Source organism: Scaptodrosophila lebanonensis, unplaced genomic scaffold, assembly GCF_003285725.1.
Source record: "Scaptodrosophila lebanonensis strain 11010-0011.00,11010-0021.00 unplaced genomic scaffold, SlebRS2 tig00001419-arrow-arrow-pilon, whole genome shotgun sequence".
NCBI classification, from domain to species: domain Eukaryota; kingdom Metazoa; phylum Arthropoda; class Insecta; order Diptera; family Drosophilidae; genus Scaptodrosophila; species Scaptodrosophila lebanonensis.
In genome coordinates, this window is record NW_022060745.1 from 1 (window position 1) to 3,811 (window position 3,811).

Genomic DNA, 3,811 nt, shown 5'->3' on the forward strand with positions numbered 1-3,811 from the left:
TGTGAGGGTGCAAGTATTTTGACCCAAATAAAATGAGTACTGATTATTATGGACCCTATTGTAAAACTTCCAAGTAAAGGGAACGTGCTCATTTATTCTGGACGCGATCGTAGGAGTGCAACTCTAAAAGCCTTGCACTCAGCCGACTGCCCATGCGCAGCTGTTGCATTCCAAAGCTTTTTATTTGCCAAAAATAAGCTTTCCTAATCTAATTAGATTTCCGGCTTAAGCAGATGATTTATTTCTGCTCAAGTCTTACTCAAGATCGGATGCACGTCGCTCTAAAGCACTTATAATATTTAATAAGGTCACGTGTTAGACCCAAAATATTTAATCGGAAGACATCGTCTCCATATAAAAACTGTGCGATTTATTCGAGGTGTCGGACTATTTTAAAACCCCCACCTAAGCGCGCCGCCGTGATTATTTTGATTGTTTTTATATTTTGGTGCAATTTGGCATTTACACCAGGTAAGCCTCGTGCAATGTCAATAATTTAATGCTTCTAACAAGCATCCCTTTACACCAGTGAAACTGCCTCGACATATATTGGTGGCTTTTGTTTTGGGCTACCAACGCATTTGCGAAATTTTGGTACGCTTACCTAGCCCAGATCGCAGCGTCGGCGCTAGGAACACGTGTGTTAAGGCCCAGCATGGGCAGGCGTTAGAGACACGCCCGGCTAGCTCAGTTGCTAGAGCATGAACTGATGCTAGAGCCCAACACCAGCTCTACTGAACCCCAGAATTTGACTCCAATGCGCGCACTATAAGCTGATCTTTCGTATTAAAACATGGCGCTTGCCAAATCCACCTCCAGTTCAAATGGTTTTAGATCTGACTGCACCTAATTGAAAGAGACACACAGACCACAATCTTTGTATCGATGGGATAAGTCATATTTGCAAATAATCTTAATTTAATAGGTTAAATCTAATTCTGTTTTCTTTTTACGTCTTATAAAGCCTCGGTGCGCTATGAGTGTATTGTTGCAAACATAATATGCCAATTTGTACCAACAGCCAATCATCGTCAACAGGCCTGCTGACATCGATGGACTCTGAATGTTGTAAGTACGGCACAGTCGAAAATATTAAGTGTAAAAGGTCATAAATTGAGTGCAACAATAGCATAGCAATCCGCTAGAAAACGTTTGTTTACTTAAAACGCCTATAATTGAATGCGGCGTACATTTTGTTAGTATACTTAACTATTCACCTTTATTCTTGTATATATCACTTCCTAATTATAAGTAATTTTGTAAAAACACTTCTTATTTTCCTTATCTTACTTAAACTTCCTATCTTAATCAATATGAATTGTTTCTAAAGATGAATTTTCTTGAATTATATGCGGTTATTTTTTAAGAAAACATGATATAATTTAATTTCCCTATGGGCACCTAAAGTATCTCACACCTCAATTGCAAAAAGGGTAGGATCCTATAATTTCTCCGATCCTACAGGTAGGGAGGGTATAGAAGAAGAACACTTTCATCTTGGTTCTTCAAATACCTAAAGTAGACGCATCTCAAGGTAATACAAGTGGCTTTTTGGATTCATTCCTTATCTGTCTACGAATTTTTATTTAGATGACGGCCATGGAGTAAGCAGCACCAAAGAACCCCCCCATTAGCCCTGAGCACGGCTGGACCCCTATAGTAGACAGAGGTGTTGCCGAGACCGCATGATGTCGTGCACGTTACATAAGATAAAATGGCGCCCAACGTGTGGGGCCCGAGGAAGAAGAAATTTTAGACTTCATGTCTAAACACCCCGCGCTTCCCAAAATTCCCAAAATTCCTTTTCTCCTTAAACCACGCATAATCATCCAATATTCTGTTATTAGTTTCCGACCGTATATTTTGAATCTAGCTAGGAGAAGCTGACTTTAAGGTTATTGCCGTAGTCAGACCAGCAGTAAATTAATACGAGATTATTGTAAGTTTATGTCTGCTGTTACGTTAAATATCTAATTGCTTAGGACTATTAGATCTGATTGGTAGTCGAATCTTTTCCAAGTAAAAAGTATTTAAGTATTATATTTGATTCTAAATAGAATTGAGATTGTTCAAGCTGGATATTTTCGGCATGTCCCTCTTCAATTTGGAATGTAATTCTATTTGATTTTTAAGTAGTTTCAGTATTTTCCGTTGAGATGCCCTGCTTTATGCATGTATACATAAATTGTTGTGTGAGTGCTTATGGATAAGTCCCATCTAATACATTTTTCGCAACTATCTTTTATCTATCGATACATCGAGATTGTTATACTCTTATAAGAAAAAAAATTTTTTGTTCATTAATTCATAGTCATGGCTGTACGTCGTAGTACCGAGGACTTAGTCAGCTTATCAGGCGTACCGAACGAGTCTGTTATATGTACCATTTGTAATGACACAAGTTCAGAAATAGGTTTCACCGAAACCGTCTGCAAGCATAAGTTTCATAGGAACTGTCTATCAGAGTGGTTGAGTAATAACAACTCATGCCCAATTTGTAGGCAGCCTTGTACGCTCGCACAGAGCTCCGATAATCTCTCGGCACAACCTAGATCAAATTTTGGAGGTGTCGTTGGGAGACCTCGTGCTCCAGTAGGTAACACTCAGTCAAGTGCCGCCCCTAGAACTCGGCAGGCAACGAGAGCACAAAATAGAAATACTCCAAGTAGAGGAAATATGCAGCCATCATCTAGTTCGCGCATAAGGCATGCACCAGGTGTTCAGGCTTCCGAGACTAATACCATATCCGAAGACCGTATTCAACAAATAATTGCTAATTCTTTAGAAAACTATCGGCTAAATATTACTGCGTCAGTAACTGACCAGATCAGCGCCGCAGTACGGAATTTGTCTTTATCTGGCCTTTCAAGAGAAGCCCGAGAAGAGCCACAACTTGAATGGGAAAATGATATTCATTTAGGCGGTCCGCGTTCAGTCATTGGACACGACCATAGTCAAAGAAATAGAACGGCCAATGTTCGAGCCACTACACAGGAATTTACGATTGATCGTCCCGATAGAATTTCAAATGTTATTTCTAATTGGAAATTAAAATTCTCGGGATCTGCAAATGACATCCCAATCGAAGATTTTATATACAGAGTAAATTGTTTGACTTCACAAGATTTCGATGGAAACTTTGAGTTATTGTACCAGTTTGCAAATCTATTGTTTTCCGGACCTGCTCTTTCTTTCTTTTGGAGAGTTCATAGAGAGAGATATCAAGATCAGCGAACTGACCGAGATATTAAAAATGCAATGAGGTGTCGGAAGCAAGGCAATAATGAGAGCTTTGACGAATTCCTCGATGCAATGTTAGCAATTGCCGATTCATTAAGAGATCCCATGTTAGAAAGAGACATAATTATAGAAGTTAGACATAACTTAAAGCCAGAATTAAAACATGAATTATTGCACGTAAATACACCAGACTTAGCCACCTTACGTAAGGAATGTCATCGCCACGAAGAATTCTATCGTCACCTCCGAACGAAACCATATCCCAAGCGATTTATTAATTCGATCAATCATGTAGAGAATTTTGATGAAACACCAGAACAAGATTTTGAAATTGTCGATCAGGTCTGCGCGATACACCAAGCAAATAAGTTGAAATGTTGGAACTGTGACGAGCAAGGTCATAGATACCATGATTGTTTAAAACCTCGTCGTGTTTTCTGCTACGGGTGTGGCTTACTTGATACTTATAAGCCCAACTGTGTTAAATGTACACTGATATCGGAAAACTCAGCACAGGATGTCCACCGTGTTTCGATAGGGGATGTCCGACGTTAGCCTTGGGTTCAAATAC

The 3,811-nt window shown here is 39.4% G+C and overlaps 1 long non-coding RNA gene across 1 annotated transcript; it reads left to right on the forward strand.

Moving 5' to 3' along the window:
- Window positions 1–42: 42 nt before the first annotated feature.
- On the forward strand, window positions 43–1,335 carry LOC115633440. The gene is made up of 2 exons (XR_003996345.1): window positions 43–471; window positions 530–1,335. It is a non-coding gene; the product is annotated as an uncharacterized LOC115633440 (long non-coding RNA).
- The last annotated feature ends 2,476 nt before the right edge of the window (window positions 1,336–3,811 follow it).